Genomic DNA, 19,456 nt, shown 5'->3' on the forward strand with positions numbered 1-19,456 from the left:
AAAATGATATTTAAAGTATTAATATAAATATAATATGAAATAATAGAAAATAGTAAAATTGGAGTCTACAATCCAGTTCCTCCACTTTATTATTATTATTATTATTATTATTATTATTATCATTGCTTAGTTTTTATTTCATAGTCATAAACTTAACTCTGCAATCCAGGTAGATGTGGAGGGGAGTAAGGAAAATATGGAACCCATAGAACTCCAGCAACAGCACAAAGATTATAGGATATTTTCAGCGTATGGGGCGGGGGGTGGTCTCCTGAGCTGTAGAAGGAACGGTCTGGTGGTTAACACAACACAAGTCAAATTTATTAAATTTGTCCACAGTCAGCCCTGGTGATCTTGCTGGTCTTGCCATTCCTGGACCCAAAGCGTTCCATGGCTTCCTTAATATCCACGCTGTCTTACACCTTACCAAAGGCCACGTGCTTGCCCTCCAACCACTCAGTCCTGGCAGATGAAAAATTGGGAACCATTTTTATCGGGTCCAGCATTTGCCATGGACAAGGTGCCAGGACCCGTGTGCTTCAGGATGAAATTCTCATCATCAAATTTCTCCCCATAGGTAGACTTGCCACCAGGGCTCTTAGGGTGTGTGAGGTCACCACCCTGGCACATAAATCCCAGAAAAATCCTGTGAAAGCAGGAAGCTTTATAACCCGATCCTTTCTTCCCAGTGCTCGGTGCACAAAAGTTCTCTGCTGTCTTTGGAACTTTGGAAACAGCTAGGAGACTCTGCCCAAGGGGTCACTGTCCAGGAGAACGTCTAAGAGCACGGGGGGATTGACCATGGCCGGGCAGCATGGGTGGTGGCAAAGTCAAGGCCCAGTTCCTTCACTTTGAAATTGAAGACCTCGAAGCCAGGTAATTTCTCTCATTCACTTTGACAAAATTATAAAATTCGCTAATGGAACAAAACTCAGCTTTTGCTGATGTTTACCACTAAAATGTGCCACCTCTGATTAGAGTACTGGGGTCAAAGAGTAAACTACTAATTAGTCCATGCTTTACTCAAAAATAATAACATTTTTTAGAATTTTCTAATAAGAATTTCTTTAAACATAATAGGCGTCAGCGGTAAGAAGTAAGAAACAAGAAGTAAGAGAAAGAAGCTTCTAGAAGAAGGAAAGGAAGGAGAAAGCAGAGGAAAATTTAATCTGCCTCAGTAGTTTGACCAATGCTGGGCCTCTCAAAAATTTAGCTTTGGGTCACTCAATTCAGACATTCTATCCATGATGCTAATTCAGTTAGAAACAATGATCGTCGGTGAGTGGAAAATCCTCAATATTGATTGAGACGGGATTTTTTTGAAGTGTTAAGTTTTATATCTAGTAAACATTGTAGAAGATAAGCTAATTTTGATGTGGGTAGATTGAATTAAAGTCCATAGGGGCTAGCATATTGAAAGAAAAATGAATTACCATATTTTGGAGGTTGTTTTCAGTTGGCAGTGGTGGAATTTGTAGCCACAGCAAAGACCCAGGGTAGGAGGGAGAAAAAGCACGATGTGAGATAGCATCTCCCAAACTAGCCCTATCGCAATAGATTCTGTTTCCAGCCTCTCTCTGACCCCAATGTTACCCTCAAATCCCACTCAGCTTCCATGCCGAGTTTTTTATTCTGCCGCTGTTTTCTCTCTACATAGTTTCTTTCCAAACCAACATCCACGTTCCACTCATCAACCACTGCTTTAGAAAGCTTCGGGCTGGATGGGCAGGCATCAAGTGCTGGCAGGTGGTGTAGCTGTTAGCCAGCCTTGTGTATCACAAGAGATCTGATGCTATCAAATTCCTTTTCCCCCAAAGACTAAAGAGAGCAAGCCTTTGTGAGCATGCAGGAGGGGGATGAAAACAGTTTGTCTCCTGAGCGGCCAGCCTTTGTCATATTACAAATGAAATCACTTTGGAAATTTAGAGAATTAATATCATAATGAAGACGGTAGTACCCATTAGGGTGGTCTAATGTTGCTCTGGAGAAATGTGATGGATGCCCAGTGGCTGCAAACCCTTATTTGCAGAGAGTCACCTCTGCAGTTGCCATTATTAGGAAGATGTCTGAAGCAAAGGATCAGACACAACCATTGCAAGATGAGATAGTGTTTGACTGGTTTCCAGGGAACCGAAGGATACAAGCTTAGTTGTACCTGTCACTATGGCTCCCAGCATTTTTCCCCCTTAATGTCTTTTTTAGCTGTAGGAAGTTTCTCTTTAAAGATTCAGTGCTTTGCTAATGGCATAAAGTGAGTAATGGGGAGCATATAAAAATGTTATATAGATTACAAATGGATTCGGTCTATTTTAAGACAATGTGTGCCAGCCCTAAAGGACAATTTTATTTGGCTTTAGTTTTCTCTTGAAAATAAATTTAGCCAAACATTCTGAAATGGACACACCACTGGCATCCTTACGTTCATTTAGTTTTCTATGTAAAGTATCACTGGCTTTCCATGGCAATATACGTGCCTACCCCAAATCTGATCTGCATTTGCTGCTCTTTTCTGCAACTAAACCCTAGAATACAATACTTCCGGGAATTACCGTAAAATCTAATTGAATCATCGTTTCTGATACCCAAATGTCTCTACCTCTTGAACTGCTCTCCAGTGACATTGGCATACATAATAGGAAATGAGAGTTTTCCAAAACCCCATATCAATTCCAGATTAGATGAAAAAGAAGGATAATTTCCCTGAGAAAACTTTGGAATGGTGTAGAAGAAGGGAAAGGCTAAATATTTAAAGATTTCCTGGAAAGTAAGATTATGCCCATTTTTCTTCCAACTCACAGCTAGTCCTTTTGTGTCTCAGATCTGAATATAAATTCAATTTGTATTTCTTATTCCTGTGCCTGCCATTTACTGAGTAACATCTCTTCTCTGCAATGTTTTTCTTCCAATATCTCTCTCTTTTCAAAACAGGTTTATAATGTGTTGTTTGTTTGTTTGTTTGTTTTTTAATTTGAAACTGCTGACACCCAGTCATAATCAATCCAATATCTCTCCCTTTTCAAAATAGGTTTATAATGTGTCTTTTGTTTGTTTGTTTTTTGTTTTTTGTTTTTTAATTTGAAACTGCTGACACCCAGTTATGAAACTGACATAATCACCCAGGTTTTGGAAATCTTGGTCATTGATAAATGGAAACAGCTCAGGAATGATTCCCAATTCTTTTCCCAACATGAACAAAAACAAAAGAGCTAAACTTATTTACTAACCAATTAGAGACCAAACTTGGACTATTCTAGGATTTGGTTCAGTGAATATCCAGGGTTTTTCTGTTGAGCTGCTTTTAATTTCCTGTTCTCTTCTGTATTCAAAACATTTTAGGACAGCCAGCCTAAAGGTCCAGTCAAATCTCTCTCATGTGAAATAATAAATGGGAAGCAAGGTTCAGCAAAAAGCTGAGCTAACTACTCTTTGGGTTGTCTCTGGTGCCTTTTGAAGGGGACACAATTAATTTAATTCATAAAGCCTTATTACCTTTACGAAACAGTAAATTCAATTTGCTCTCTAAACACAAAAACTTGCTGATCACCCATATGTAGCCTTCGCATGTTCGTGTTGGTGCATATTGTATTTCAAATCTGTATTTTATCGCATATCTTATTAGTCTTTAACTTTATCATGCATCTAAGTCAGTTTTCCCCAGCTATATTTAAGTCTCCTTAAAAACAATAAATATTTATCTTCACAGTACCTAGCCCCATGTTAGGCATATAGCAAGGACTCCATAAGTATGAGCTAAATGAAATCAAACTGGTGTAACCAGTAAATGCTATGAACTTCCTAAAACTCAATATAGGTAAACAAATCCTAAGTGTGGAAGGAAATGTATGTGGTCACTCTTCTGTACTGTTTTAAATTTCCTTCCAAACTGTGACATACATATCCCGTAATAAAGATATCTATCCTCCCTAAAGCAAATAAAAGGGTCCTAATGAACGTAATGGACCCCACTAGCATTCAGACTCTGCAAACGCCAAATGTGATCTTGGACAGAGAGGAATCTAATGAAAACAATCACATTACACATAGCTCTTCCCTGCTCGGTGCTCAATAAGTGAGCAGCGGGCTCTCTGTGTCTAGCTTACAGAAAACAGGAGGTAGCAGTTTGCAAGGAGCAGTGTTTTAATGTGATTGGACTATAACAGACAATCTATTTACAGCGTGCTCTGGGGAGCTTATAAACAAATGTTGAGTAATTTCAGCCAGCAGTAATTACCCTTGCAGCTGACAAGGATAGCATGAGACTTTCTCCTTCACCTTCAGCCCAGTCCAGAAGGCAGTGCACAAAATGCCACTTCTAATTATTTCTGCATTTCTATGGCTAAAGACCAAAGTATGTTATTAGAGAACATTTTAGAAGCTTTTTAAAAGCTTATTTATTAGGACAATTAAAAGTCATCACTATGACAGCAAATAAAAGGTTCCATTCTCAGGAATGCAGTATCAGATGAGCCTCTGCCCACTCACCTTTCAAGCAATGCGGACTTGTTTTGTGTTGTCTATTGTTAAGAGTCAAGACCACAGCTCGGTAATAAAAAGGAATAGTATCTGGAATGCATTCGGTTTAATTCTGAGATGTGCCTTTTACTCTTTATGATTTTCAAGCCATTTAGAGCATATAGCTGAAGTTATTTCTCAAATGGCACAGAATTTTGAAGTGTGTGTGTGTGTGTGTGTGTGTGCGCGTGTGTGTGTTCTGTGATTACAGATGCTATCGGTGATAAAATGCATGTGGTCCTACTGTCTCCCCACTTGTACCTCTCACAGATTTTTAAAGGATTTTTATCTGGAGAGGTCACTCATGTTGCATCAGTGTGACATAGACGTTAAAAATTCAAAGATCTAAAAATAAACCTTCGGCAGATAAGCTTCTCACGGAGGACTGAAGGAGTAAAACAATTATGCAGAGCAATCACCCTGAGCGTTTGTAATTAACAATCAAATTACTTCCCAGAAGTGTCCAACAAGAGAACTTTTGTTGAACATTTCTATACGTGCCAAACTACCCCAAAGTAATTGGGGAAATCAGTGAACTGTGGTATGTGCTGGTTCTCAAACACCACGGCCAGTTTGGCGTTCACCGAGCTTCTGTCCGCCTCAGTAAGTTCAGTTCAGAGCCCTACTATAGGAATTGACAGCCGATATCTCATCCCGCAAAGTATATTATTTACATTTTTGATACGTTACATTACATTACATTCTGTCATGTTGCATTTCATCAACAAGGGATAGAATGTTGCATAACTTCATATGACATGATGACAGATCTCTCTCTCTCTCTCTCTCTCTCTCTCTCTCTCTCTCACTGTGTCACACACACACACACACACACACACACACCACAAAACTTTCAGGTCAGAATTGTGGGTCTGAGGAAATGCTTTTGGATTTTGGCCCTGAAAGGATCCTAGGAGTATTCCAAGGATAACGAATGCCACGGGTCTGTCCTGACAATAACATCATATTGCCCTGAACAGTGATGCCTGAGCTTATTCGATATATATTTTGCCACCTGTTTGTAAATATTCTTAAATGAGTCGTTACGATGCACAGCGGACTGCAAAAACCCAGGTTCTGAATGTTAAACAACAATATGCTGAAACTCAACCTCCTTGAAAGAAACCCCCAAAAAACCAGATTACGGACTTTAACAATACACCATTAGATGCACGTGCCTACCACTGCTCTGCTTTCATTGCCGAGACGCGGTTGGCAGACGGACAATAATTTGTCCTTGTTCTTGAGACTGGCAGGTGTCACTTTGGCCAGTGTGGGATGTGAGTGACAGATATTTTACAGCCGAAGAAATGAGAATGCAGAAATTCAAGAGCACCTCTGGGATTTCCCTGGTCATTTGTGGGCAGCGCGGGGGCAGAGCAGGCCTCTGTGCTAACGCAGGAGCCCTTGCGTCTGCTGCGGGCTGCCGCCCGTCCACGGCATTTTAAATAATATTTCTATTAACAAAGGTGTGTTTCTGCTTTGATGGAAGCGTGCAGAGTGCGGCTTTCTAGGCTGTTCATTGTATACCAAACTGCTCTAATTGCTTTCCTGTGCTTTATTCAGAGATCTAGTAAAAAGCTGATTTCAGTGTGAAATTGCTTACAGATTTAGCAGTTTTGAACATGCAGGTTTTCACAGGCATTCATGTAATTTCTCAAAAGCTGGAAGTTTGTTTTCCTCCTCTACCCAGAAGTGTCAAATTATTTCAGTTTTACAAAAAAGCGAGGAAAAACTTCTCCTTGGAAAGGAGGTGGTAATGGTAGGAAATAACAACAGCGACAACAGCAGAATACGCAACACAAAAGCAAAAATGAGACTATGTCTCTTCTACCTGGAGAGAATCAGGAGCTTATGTTTTATGTTCTCTTGTGTTCGATGCAATTTTTGTATATGCTAAGGAGAAATTACACATTTGAATGACAATGTAAAAAGAAAAAATAGCTGTGAAGCTTCAAACACATCTACACTGTACTTTTATTTTATTTTATTTTTTTTTTATAAATTTTTTTTTCAACGTTTATTTATTTTTGGGACAGAGAGAGACAGAGCATGAACGGGGGAGGGGCAGAGAGAGAGGGAGACACAGAATCCGAAACAGGCTCCAGGCTCTGAGCCATCAGCCCAGAGCCCGACGCGGGGCTCGAACTCCCGGACCGCGAGATCGTGACCTGGCTGAAGTCGGACGCTTAACCGACTGCGCCACCCAGGCGCCCCTACACTGTACTTTTAAATATGAATTTGTAGGGTCACCTTTCCCTGTGAGATAAAAGAAAAAGTTTTGAAAAGTATAATTATCCAAACACATTCATATGTAAACTTAGTGGTGTTTGAGAGTTATAACAAAAAAAAAAAAAAAATGGTTAAAATCAGCAGACCATCTAAAGAGTTCACAAACAAAATATTGTCCAAAATTTACAGGCAATATATTCAAGATGGTAAGGCGAAAATCACTTCCTTTAAAAACGTGACACAAACCTCTAAATGTACTTATTTTCCAATGCCGTTTCTGGTATGCAGATCACAAAGAAAGGGACTTGTCTTGTCCTAAGTCTGAGTCCTCCCTGACATTTACATACCATAAACACAATATTTGAATCATCCTTTTTCCGAAGATTATAACGGTTATACTAAGATATGCCCTTGTCCATTACACTTGCAGAACTCATGGGCGTTCACTCAAACACAACTGATGTAGAGAGGATACATTTCTGCAAGTCAAAATTTCTAAATTTTGTGACTGCTTAAAAGAATTATTATATGCAATGATATACAAGCAACATGAATACTAAGCTTTAGTTACAAGGATAGTTATCTGTCTTCCATTTTCCATTAATTTCCTCCAGACCACTGCTGAAATATTACCTTGCAAAATGAAAATGAAAACCATATGTTGATTAGGGAAAACGTTAACGTCACAGTACTTTTCAACATTCACTGAAAGAGTTAACACGGAAACTATCTCCAAAGAGAAAGAAGATACATTTATTGAGATTGATGTTAGAATATGTTGTTTTGTATCATTTGCCAAATGTTTCGTTTTAAAATAATCACTTACGTTAAATAAATTGAAGCGTGCATGAAAACAACACGATATGATGTTAGTAGCGTACCACAATTTTAGGAACAGATATAAGATTTTCCCCTAGGAGTGGAATAAAGCCTCTACATAAAAACCAATAACATGCTGAAAAACATACAGTCGCCATTACTTTTTTCTCTACTTACTAATGAAAAGATAAATTGTTCTCCTTTGGAAATCAAATATTTCTCTAACCACCGTGTTTCTTTAATTAAACTGTATTCTTTATAGTGATCAAATATAATTAGCAGTAACAAGTATTTAATGAAAACAAACTGCTACTCCCAAACCTTTACTACATGTTTTGTTTAAATTCCATAGATGCTCCAAGGAACACTGTATCTCTACCACAAGCACAAATTCATGCCACCTCCCCATTCTGACCACCCCCGTTTGCCAGGAGCCTTTAAAACAAGAGAAACAACAACAGCAACAACAACTTCTGTAATTCCAAGACTTTAGTTCAAATTAAATCCTGCCCCTCAGCTCAAAGCGGCTCTTGCAAAGAAGCTTACCACTTAGCACTTCAAATATTTTATACATTTTTTTTTCCTTCAAAAATCCCATTTGGTAGCATCATATAATAAAGCATTACCCTGGTATCTTTGATTATTGGCAAGTGACCAAAATAAGAAGAAAAGTGCCCACGCTGGACTCATTGAAAGCTAGGTGCTATAGCAAGTCTTCTGTAATTAATTGTGAGTGAAAGGGGGTTTGGTTTTGCAGCCTCGTAAAACTTTTCCCACATGGCTGAACCCACGGTCAGAAGACGTTAGGCAACATTAACTGCCTGCACATTTCTGCAAGGCTCTCGAGGAACAGCTAGGCGCTGGGGCTCCAATCCTGAGAACCTTGGGACGTAAGACATCAGCGTCTACCTTTCATCTTCACCGAGATTTGGAGTAGGTTCAGACCACAGAGGCTCCGTAATTCTCACTAATTCATTTGCTTTCCTGATTCACTTGGCTTGGGATAACCTGAGAATGATAATGAACCTGTGAGAGGAGCTCTTAGTCCCTTGCCTTTGAATGTGCTCGGCATGGATCTAGGGCTTTCTGTGAATCTTGCAAGAGGAAAAGAATCTTATTAGCACTGATTGCCAGTCGTAAGGTTTCCTCTAAAAATTGCTCTTGTGTTTTAACTCTTGCTCGCTTCCTGCAAAGCAGAACAGTGGTGGGGGTGGGGGTGGGGGTGGGGAGGGTTAGATTCTTTGTGCAGATGATGTATGTTTCTGGACGCTAGGGTGGTATTTTGGGGGTGTGATTTAAATCAAATCTTAGCAGCTGGTTTTTTGTTATTTCCCAAAAAGCAACCTCGGTGTTTCCTACTCTTTACTGCAACTAACACCAAGTGCTTCTGTCATTTTCCATAGGTAAACGCGCTCTTGTAACAGAGAGGTAAAGTGTTTTTGAGGAACACCCAAGGCCTCTTTAAAAAAAAAAAAAAATCATTTTCAGGCTTCATTTACACAAGAGTTGTCAAGTTCACAGGCATTTCCCGTGGTTTTGGAATTCTGTTGAATTGGCACTCTTCGCTTTTACAATTAGTGTGTTGTGGGCCTTTCCCTTCCACCTAGGTAAGAATCTGTGCTTGAGATGAAAAAGTCAATAAATGACCTGGGCAAAGTGGTGTGTTTTAGCGAAGCAATAAAAAGGGCAATTTGGGTCTACTAGTCTAACGGAAGGTGATCATTCTTTAGATCTTGAGATACTAAACTACTGACCAAATTATTCCCTTGTTCGGTTGTAATTGTTCCTGCCCATTGCGGTTGCACGGGCCCTCCCAGGCCACAGGCCAACCGAAGTTATATGCAGCAGTTGCGATGAAATGGATGCACCCGGGGGCAGAAGAGGGCTTGACTCAAGAATTAGAAAGGGATCTTGCTGGCAGAGTTGAGTGCTAACACACTCTGGTACTTCACAAAAGGTGTGTAACCTCTGAGGTCGTGTGCTTATCCCCCATGTGGGGACTCTCTTATCAAGATTTTAAATTTCCTCCACAATCCGAGTGAGCATAGCAACCCGTGACATCCATATGGAATTGGTAATTGGGTCGCAGGGGTGGTGGTCCACAAACCTAAGCTCTAAGTCCTCACCACGTTTTGAGCAGGTGGAATACCTCTTGCTAAAACAGGGGAGAGCTTTACAGCCCACACAGTCCAACTCCAGGGAGTTTAAAGATGAGAAAACTCAGGACCAAGACGGTTGGGAGATCCGTCCAAGGTCAAGCAGCTGTTTGGTGGTAGAGGTAGGAAGAAAATTCAGTGTTCAGATCGCAAGTCCATTGCTGTCTCAGACTATGCACAAAGAGTGCTAAAATTTCCATACAAATGTCTTGACATTACAGTGCACATGTTCAAGGGCTTCATGCTAATGGGAAATATTTCAAGCAGGAAACTGTTCTCCTAAACCACACCACTGCTCCTCTCCATTGACTTCCTATTGCCTGACACCATTTGCTTTGTTTCAGTTTTGACTCTTTCCAAGGACACTCCCTTTTATTTCTTCCCAACCAGAGAATGCCTCCACTGATGAACAAGTTGACATCACTGGAGAGTAAATTGTCAACATTTCCTTTCTCTGTGCTATCACACTATTCCCCTCTCCTGGTTTCTCTCGGTATTGGGACTGTTCTTTTTTCTGGCTAATACTGGGTGAATCTTTACTAAAGTAATAATTTATTTACAATTTATTTCTAATTCCCTGAAATCGCTTGTTCAGTGCAATTTCACAAAATGTGTGGTTAGAAAGATACGCAGTTTGAAAAATACTTATGAAAAACACATAAATGCTTCTATCAAGGAAATGTGATCGTTTCAAAGAAAGTACAACAGTGAATAAGAACATGGGTTTGGGAGCTGACAAGTCTGAGCTAAATCCCTAGCTCCAGTACTTACTATGACCTTAAGCCTCAATTTTCTCTTTTAAAACAGACGAAGCTTGTAAAGTCTTGCCAAAATGGCTAGCACACCATAGGCTCTCAACAAATCTTAGCTGTTGTTGTTGCTGTAAGAACATTATTAAGTGACATTATTATTCTATTGGTATAAATAATGAAAGAAAAGATGCATGTATGAAGCTTTGCAAAGTTACAGTTATTTAGGGTTGAGTGGATCAGGGAGTTGTCCTAGAGAGAGAGGAGGGGAATAAAAGTGAAAACCTAATTCAAGTGCTCCAGGTTGAGAGGCTGAAAGTGATGACATCACTTGTCACACCCTAAAGGGGAGAGCAATAGAAAGCTACCTAGGGAGGCAACTTAGGTGGCCTGGGCAACCATGAATTTGCTTATCAACCTCTAGGGAAAGCAGCAAAACCAGAGAGAGCTGAGGAGAGAGCCAAGAATGGACTCAAACCAGGACCCAGATTCTCTCTTGGGCCCAGAAGAGAAAGTCAAGGGTAGAAGTCAGGAGCAAGCCAGCTTACCAAGCAATTTCTTGTTATATTTTCATATAACATAGAGTTAGAATTGCATCAAGAGAAATACTAGCAGCCACAGATATGGAGATTCCTCAGAAGAACATGGCCATGAGCCCTTCTGAGGATCAGCAGTCAAGAGCTTCTCAAGTGAACCCAGGCAGCTGTCACTGGCCTTTGTGAAGGCCATGGTGACTCTGAAACAAAGAATTTTAGAAGAGGAAGTTTGGGGTGATGGTCATGAGAGGAAAAACGATGTGTGTGCTTAAATATGGACAACTGAGGGGGTACTGGGAGCATCCAGTAGAAGTGAGCAACTAAGGAGACTATATGACTGAAACTTAGCAGGAAGTCCAGAAAATTATTCAGGAAAATCAAGGACACGAACATTTGTTAAGCATCCACTGTATGCTGCTCATTTTTACTTAATCCTATTTATCCCATGCAAAAACATTATTAGCTCTACTTTTTAGAGGCATAAACTTAGGTTACAAGAGGTAAAAACTGTGTCCAAGATCATATAGCTAATAAAAGGGAGAACCATCGAGAATTAAAATGGATATCTTTCTGATATCAAAGCTCCTTTTCCATCCATCCCTGATGCTTAAAATCGAAGCCATGAGAATGTGCAAGTTCTCTGAGGGACAAAAAAAAAAAAAAAAAATGTAGGCAAGAGTCAAAGAAGTCAAGTAAGTGTTTTAATGCTACAGTGATTTCAGGAATTAGGACTGATAACACACTGTTGGATTTGGCAATTAGGAAGACACTGGTGACCTTGGGAAAAGGAGTTCCTGTAAAGTGATGAGGCTGGAAGCCAGACTGTCAGTGAAGGGATGGTGAGGGAATGATGGCTGGAATTGTAAATTGCTCTCTGGAGAAACTTGGCAGTAAAAGTGTAGTAACTCTGAAGAGTACTATGAGCTGGAGACATCGTTTCCTTTTGTTAGGGAAGACATAAAAATATTTGTGGGCAGTGGTGATAGAGCTACTAGAAATCAATGCTCATTCAGAAGAATCAGGAAATAATTACAAAGCACAGATACATAAGAGGAGAAGGAAAGCTCTGGCTCATTAAATTGTCCTTACATGATAGGATGCAAAGAAAAAAGAGCTAAAAATATATATGGACTTATTGGGGTGATAAGAAGGATACAAGAACAAAGGTATTTTGGAAGTTTGCATAAGACAGGAAGTAGGAAAACTTGTGTCAGATAACTGTGATCAAGCAAGTAGGAATCAAAGGTATTTGCTGTAAGTCAGATGTCTTGAAGAGGATCTGAGGGCTGAAAGACGGTGAATGGATGGATGGATAGATGGATGGATGGACGGACAGCAGAAGAAAATCTAGAGGCACGCTTTGGTTAGTTAGTGTCAAAGGAAGGGATGCACCGAATAGGTAGAATCTCATTATTCAGTGAATTTGGAGTTTTGAATAACCCCAAAGTGTGTTGAAAGTGGATAGGTCAGAGCCATTATAAACTGACCCTACAGGGTCATCACAGTCCACCTTATAAAGAGATCCTACTGCAGCCCCTGTGGGAGACAAGACACGCTGATTATACAAGTGGCATCAATCTCTTTTCTTTGAGATGTGGTGTTTAATATGTTGCATTGAAACCAGAACAGATAAAACAAATCTGCAACCGCTTTCTCCCACCATATGCAGAGTAAAAGAGCCAATGCATCTCTTTCATGGCAGAATATAGCAGACTTTATCTTTGTGCTTACCCTCCACTGTTAAAACGAAAGCCTATTGGTAAATCTAAATATATTAGAGAAACAATGACATTTTGCAGGACCCACTGGGCATTTATAAAATCTTGACCACAGTGAATAGTAGATACCTCCCTTGAAAGGCAGGAAAACCTGGCTAATGTGTCAGCTTATCTATTAAAGAGATGTGGCAGCATAAGGATCTATTTCCTTTTTCTTTATCCTTAAAAATCTATTACAAATCAATTTCCCTTTATTGATAGCGTATTCTCTAACAACTCAGTCAACATCCAAAGTACATACTTAAAAGAGATAAGAAAAAAAAAATGACCTTTTATCGATCTGTAACACTGAGTTCCTTGAATTCTGAAATTCAAATCCAACTTTAGGAAAAGGAAAAACAAAAAGCTCTTTCTCGGCATTGATGCCATTTATTCTGATGCAGTTTGGATTTCATAAGATTCTGTTAGTCTAAAATTCTAGACACATCTATGAATTCAGGCGATTTTAAAAACGCCTCTACAGAGGCACATGTTGATTTAGGAAGTGCCCACATGACAGTAAAACAACCAATCAATTCAGCGAAAAAAAAATCAATTGATTCAATAAAAACATCAAACAGGCTGTTTGCTGTCATGAAGATCAAACTACTGTTTGACAGAACTTTTACTTTTTAATCGATGGTATTGATGTCCATCAACACAGTCTTAAGTTGACCAGACCATGTGCCCCTTACAAAAAAGGTCCAGGTTGCTGATTGTGAAGTTATTTCCGTAAAAGAGCACAGATGAAAACCTCAACTTGAGGCCAGGATTTCAACTTTCACTTTGCAGCTCTTCCCATCACATCCATTTTTTTTTTTTTTTCTTAATAACCTCCTTCAGGAAGAAATTTGTTTTGGAATGCGGTGCTGCTTATTATGTAGCACAATGTTCCTCAAACAATGTCGTCACCATACTGAACAGCATCTTGTGTTTTCACCCCTAAAACAGAGGTAATAGATTTTAGCCTTCCTTTCTCTGTATGCATCGTTCGTCTCTCTTGGCTGGTATCTCTGGAATTTGTAGCATATCCATCATTATCTAACTGCCAACTGTTTTCAGAGGAGCTGTTGCTTTAAGCTCATTATTTCCTCCGATTGGAGAATCTGCAGAGCCTCTTTCTACAACACACAGCAGCCAGCATGGTACATGTGTACAGATGAATGGTCGGGTTTGTCCTTCAGAGACTCTTTGTACCCAGCTTTGCCCCAGAACTGCAGCGAGTAATGAGCAGCAAATGCATACTCATGTGCCTTAAAAGTGTACAGTGAACCCGTTAAAAACATTGCCAAAATAAAGACCACATTCCATAAATAAGCTGTTAATATGACCACATACTTCCACAGGGTCTCCTACTTACCTAAGAGTTTGGGGATGATCATGATTCTCCTGTAATTAGTTTCCACAAAACTTCCTTGAAGTCAAGTGTGGTTGATTGGGCAGGTGCCTTTCAAGGAGAGTTATATGAGCTACACTTTGGGAGATTTCCAACTAAATCTGAGAGTGGATGATGAAAGACCCAACATGCAGATTGTGGGAAAAGTAGGCAAAGACGCTATGAATGCTTTTAGTTTAAAGGTCTGTGAAATCATATCCCCAAGGCACCTGAGTCACAATCAGAGAAAAAGATGTGTGTTCCATGTCTTTCCCTATAACTCATTATTTAACAACCTAAGTTAAAGCGATAGATGTTTCAGAGTTTCTGAACACAATTTTCAGATTTTTAAGGACTGAATGGTATCTGGAAATATTGAAAGTGTAAAACTTACTGTCCATACTGATCTCTACAGTCTTGGGGGAGGGGGTGTGAGATAACGGGGAGTAGATGTGGAAATAATTGCTAGGTAACCAAAATAAAGCATCTTTCCCTCCTTTTCCTTTAACATAGTTCGAAACAAATGTAAGTAACACTCCACCACGATCAGATCCGGTCTTATACATTATGTGTTGTTGTCGTTTTCACTAAAGCAAAGAAAAGCCAAGAGGATTAGTTATCTCAGCTGTAAATACCTGAGTTACAGAAACACAGCTAGAAAGCCATGGTTTCCTCCCCTTCCGCACTCTTTCCCATGGCTAAAATCAGCACGGCTCTACTGACGTCTGAAAGAAAAAGGTGTATTGTCACTGACTCCTGCCATGCTAACACTCAAGTGTACCACCTCTAGTGATCTAGAGTCATTTTGGGTCCTTAGTATTGATAACAATTGTTTATGCTCACGTGAGTGGATCAAAATCACTGTTACCATGAGAAACATGAATCTGCACCCAATGATTTTAGCAAGAATATTAAGAAAATCTGACATAAAAAATAAACAAACACCATGGGCCATGGGACATTAAGGCGTCAGAAAGGACAATCAGAAAATAACTATGTTTAAGGTCCCAGCAGGAGTAACGTCTGCTGATGCTAATGGTTATATACATTTCAGAACCAAAAGATGGAAACTTTTGGATTTTGTCACAATATATTTTAAAAATAGATCAATGAGAGATGCTCTTCTCTTGAAGGCCTTTCTGTGCTGCTTTACACGCAAATTTCTTTTGTGGATTCTGTTTATCCTCTGGCCAATTTTTTTTTAAGTCCAAAAGTAAGGACTGTTCCAATTTCCTAGGTTTGTTTGAAAGAACAAACAGGCTATAGTAGTTTAGCCACTTCATTCCATTTTTCTATCAAATCTAAAGACTGTGGACCAACTAAATCGTTCAATTGTAGAAAACATCTCACTTAGATGGTATACAAAGCAATGAGCAATTAAAGGTGTGTTAGAAACAATCCTTATAAGTATGAATCGTTATGAAGATATCTATCTTCCATATTTTTAATTAAACATTTTATTAAGATAATTGTAGATTCACATGCAGTTGTGAAAAATAATACAGAAATATCTTTCCTCTATACTTCCCCCAATCTTTCCCAATGGTAACAGTTTGCAAAATTATAGTCTAGGGTTACAATCAGGATATTGTCATTGATGGACTCAACCCATCTTATTCATGTTTTCCCAGTTTTACTTAGACTCATTTGTGTGCCATTTGGCTTAAAGATTTCAATGTTCTAGTGTAAGAACCATTTTTATTAACCTTTGTCGTGGTATGTGATGGGTAGGTGTCATTTGGTGCCTCAATCTAAAGCTAGCTATCTCCCTGGTTCCATAAAATAAGCTAGTTAGTATGTTTGATAACATTTAATTTCAAGGACCAGTTTGCCACATGACAGTGAGGGTAGCAAAGTCTGAGACCAAGACAGATGTTAAACAAGAAAACATAAAAGCTTACAAGCAATATGGCTTGCTTTTCCCCCAAGAAACCGGGTGCTTTGAAGAACACTAAAAATAATATGAAATCGATCTTCAAGTTCACTCCTGTGTGCAGCAATGGGTTGATTTTTGTCATTATTTTTATTGAGTGCCCTCTGGGTACACAGTTCTATACGAGTCAAAGGAAATACAGTTTTATGGATAGAGACACATCTGGAGGACCCGAAGTCTTGAATTCGTGGTTGAGTCCTATTGCAGAACTCCAGAATATAATCACCAAATAGCACTTTTAATTTTCTCTTTCAGTTTCTCCACCCGTGAGTTAAAAATCGTAGGCTATGATAAAGCAGAAAGTTTGGCTACAGGAAAATCGAAAAGAATCATTCGGTTTAATTTTCTCCTTTGCTTTTAGAAGAACATTCTGTCCTCAGTCATAACAGGGGTATAACCTAACAGTTAAGTATTTACTATTTGCCACGTTCTGTGCTAGTCCAGTATATGTACTATCTGGTTTCATTACTACCACATCCCAAAGTTACCTAAAAGTTGGACACTATTTCCTTCTTTTTACAGATGACCGAACTGAGGCTTAGGTCATTTAACTTACTCAAGGCCAAGTAGCTGGCAAGGGACAAAGCTGGATGTGGAAATACAGTTTTACCACAGTATCCATGCCTTGCCCTTGCCAATTACATCATAAGGCTTCGCTTTCTACAGCCCATGTGCTCCATCGTGCACCGAGCCCAAAGGAAATATGACTTCTAGGATCTGTGTACGATTCTGTTCTGTGGCCAGTCATTGAGATTTCCCTATATCACAACCGCGCACGGAATCCGAGAAAGCTAACAATGTGAGAAACGCCCCCCGCTATTTCCCCATTTCTACCCAGAAAGGAAGCTAAGACTTTAAAAAAATGAAAATCAAATTTCTCAGGAGTAACGTGGATAACCCACCATTCTGAAGCAAAGTGGGAGTTACGGGGCCAGTTTAATTAAAAAAAAAAAAAAAAAAGGTGGGGGGGGCGCCTGGGTGGCGCAGTCGGTTAAGCGTCCGACTTCAGCCAGGTCACGATCTCGCGGTCCGTGAGTTCGAGCCCCGCGTCGGGCTCTGGGCTGATGGCTCAGAGCCTGGAGCCTGTTTCCGATTCTGTGTCTCCCTCTCTCTCTGCCCCTCCCCTGTTCATGCTCTGTCTCTCTCTGTCCCAAAAATAAATAAATGTTGGAAAAAAATTGCTTAAAAAAAGAAAAAAAGATAAATAAATAAACAAATAACAACAACAACAAAACCCTAGTGGGTGGTAAGTCATTTGCATACCATTCGGTACCCAGCAGCAAGAGTGAAAGTGGAGTCTTGCCAGGAAAAGACCGGACCTGAACAGAAGAGTAGGCACATGCATATCCTGTGCCTTAATACAGAAGCATTGAATTTATGAGTCCTCAGAGGCCTTTTAAAAGCTGGAACAAGAATCCAGAGCTGGTAGCCTTCAGAGGACACTGTGCAGAGAACAAAGCCCGGATGACATCAAATCAAGGGATCCCACCTCCCCTGAGGGGTGTAATAAATCCCAGAGAGCCACCCACGGTACCGAATGTATTTCTTTGGGCACATGCTTAAATATCTTCATTCTCAAGGCCTCACAATGACTGCCTAAAGCGCCTTCATTATAAAAGGAGGTAAGTACATTTCTGTCAGGCTCACAGACTGGTCGCCTGCAGCCCACAGTACTGAGAGTAAGGAGTCCACACAGCACGGGATGTTTGATGAGTAACTCAGCAGCAAACTGAACCTCGTGGCCGGAGCCTGCTGGTGTGCACGCCCCGTCGTACGGAGAGACAGATGGAGGTGATGAGTTGGGGATGGCTTCCAGTGCAGATGGGGTGCCGGAAAGGTGGCTTGTTAATAACACTGCTGCTCCGAGCAAGTTCTTGTCAGCAGTCAAAGTTTCAGGATCGCGGACTTGCGGCTTCTTGAAAATTGCCGCAGGACTGACATAATTCCGAGTGTAATTCCTGGTGTAGTTCCAATAAAAAAATAAGAAAAGCCTTATAACACTCCAAAGGGCCGTGGCGAGGCCAGTGGTTACTGGCAACTGCTGCAATTTACATCCTCTAGCCTCGTAGTATTCCTACTGTTCAAGAATGAGATTTTTAGAGTTCATATTCACATTAACCAGGCCGTGTTTTCTTGACTTTTTGGTAAAAGCAAACAACTGACCCCAAAGCATTCTCTTTTTTGAGATCTTTTTCTAAAAAGGGTTCCAATGCATGCTGCGAAGAAATTTTTGATGTGAGAACAACAGGCATGAGGCTTGTTGCAGGAGGAGCTCGTTTTTCAGACAAGATATTGGGCCAGAGTACCGAAATGTCTGCACAGGGGCAAGCGATCTTTATTAAAAATATGATTAATGCAAAACCAAATAGGAAGATTAATTTGAGCATTGTTGGAATTTGACAATGTAATTACACACAATGTAATTAGCTTTTTTCCCTCACACTGTCACAGATTACTCATACAAAGTGAAGATACTCTTTTCTTTTCGAAAAATAAAGATCATAATAAACACTCTAAACGTCTTTCTAGAGCAAGCAATGATGAATAAATGTCTTACTAAGACATTTCTTACTGAGAAAGATCAGAATTGACAATGACTGTGATAATAATTCGCAACTACTTTATTGATCCTACGAAATGGACAAAGCTTAGAGTTTCTAGAATCGTTCCAAATGGAACTGCCTCTTGTCAAAAATTAGATGTTGGTATGGTGCCTGGGTGGCTCGGTCAGTTAACCATGTGACTCTCAATTTCAGCTCAGGTCCTGACTTCACGGTTCGTGGGATCGAGCCCCACATCGGGCTCTGGGCTGACAGTGTAGTCTGCTTGGGATTCTCTCTCTCCCTCTCTCTGCCCCTTCCCTCTTCACGCTCTCTCACACTCTCTCTCTCTCAAAATAAATAAATAAATAAACAGTGGTATTTATGTATGGATAAATTGTTACATGTATTCCATAGTTTCCCTTTTCCTGCCACCTGTGCCCCTCTCACTGCTATCATGAACTCTAACAAATGGATGGTGCTCACAGAATTATAGTTAGAGGTCCACTTATATCCCCCCAAAATAGGAAAATCTTAGTTTTTCAATGCTTGAGACTGTGTGTAAAAATGATAAACCCTTGTATTTTTGGTGTGGGGTTCATAGAGATTAGCCACACGTTGGCGTATAAATGTTAGCTTCAGGAGATTCAGTAAAATACGGCCTAAAGCTGCCTAAAGCTGGAGAAGACAGACATCTGCCTGATTTGGTTACTATAAACACATCTCATGTCCTACCTGCTTTGTCCTCTATTAAAATTAATAAACATTGATTCCAGATGGGTTCTAGATTCTGAGTTCCAATCCCTCACCCACTGCACGGTACATGTATGACCTCGAATGTGCTTTT

At 40.0% G+C, this 19,456-nt stretch overlaps 1 pseudogene; it reads right to left on the reverse strand.

Annotated features, from left to right (window-relative positions):
* Positions 1–205: 205 nt before the first annotated feature.
* LOC121030251 (peptidyl-prolyl cis-trans isomerase A-like) lies at positions 206–1,106 on the reverse strand (annotated as a pseudogene).
* Positions 1,107–19,456: the final 18,350 nt, after the last annotated feature.

The sequence above is a fragment of the Herpailurus yagouaroundi genome, unplaced genomic scaffold (assembly GCF_014898765.1).
Source record: "Herpailurus yagouaroundi ecotype Mexico unplaced genomic scaffold, PumYag 140, whole genome shotgun sequence".
Taxonomy (NCBI): Eukaryota; Metazoa; Chordata; class Mammalia; order Carnivora; family Felidae; genus Herpailurus; species Herpailurus yagouaroundi.